Here is a 1,059-nt window from a genome sequence, read left to right on the forward strand (position 1 = left end):
GAAGGATACTCGGTAACGGCATCAAGATTATCCCTGGTGATGAGCATTGAGACAAGAGTACCAMCGTCTTTAGATCATCCGCTAATGCTGACGCTGATAATTAGGCGGGGACTGAGTCTCTTTTTCAATTTTGCTTCGCTCCATTGCTTATCCTTGTCTTTGACCTTTTGCTTCTTTTTAAGTTCAGCTTCTGCAATCTGAAGAAGTTTGGCYTGKGCATGGATAGCACTCACCTTTTTCTTGGATTTCTTGGGAAGGACTTTAGCAGCTAGTGACTTGGCAAGCCTTAGGCTTTCTTCAGTCTGCTTCTTTTGAAGTTCTAGCTCTTTTTCAGCCCTTAATGCCTCGAGTCTTTTAGCTTCAGAAAGGAAATCAAACTCACCACCACTAGAGGTACGAAGAGGAATTTTTACTCTAGTCTGGTCGAGCGACTCCTTAAGCTGAGCCATCTGCTGGTCTGTTGGAGTAGAAGAGGTTGGTTGATCAGGGACCAACTCCAATCGACCGTAGGTTGTTGATGGGATTTGAAGATGGTTGAGTGAAGCAATCACTACCTGAGAGGTAGAGTCTTCAAATAAGGACTCTTGAGGTGTAGTGAACATAACCTTCAGATTTCCTTCTTCAGCAACCGCCTTGCCTTTCGACTTGAGGTCCTGGTGCCTTGATGGTGGARCYGATTCGCCTTGTCTTTGCTCCCCCTGGGATTGAGACTCCCTGAGGGCAACACCTTTGGTGGTGGTTGATGGGTTCTGAAACTTGATGGAAAAGTCATCTTCATCATCATCGTCGTCGTCACCATCGAAATCATCTCCGATGTCTGGAATGACAGGTTCATCATTGTCTTCATCATCATCTTCATCATCCATATCATCAGCATCATCATCATCATCACCAGCAGCAGTGATGGTCTGGACCTCATCCCTAGGGATGGCATCTACAACCTCGGCTTGAGCAACTTCGGTGGTAGGGACTACAGGAGCAGCACAAACAACTTCAGCTCTAGGAGCCTCAGTATCAGCTGCAACTGAAGCTGATACAGGACCAACAGCCTGAGAAGGC

The sequence above is a fragment of the Cynara cardunculus genome, assembly GCF_001531365.2.
Source record: "Cynara cardunculus var. scolymus isolate 2C chromosome LG 4, CcrdV1, whole genome shotgun sequence".
In the NCBI taxonomy this organism is placed as follows: Eukaryota; Viridiplantae; Streptophyta; class Magnoliopsida; order Asterales; family Asteraceae; genus Cynara; species Cynara cardunculus.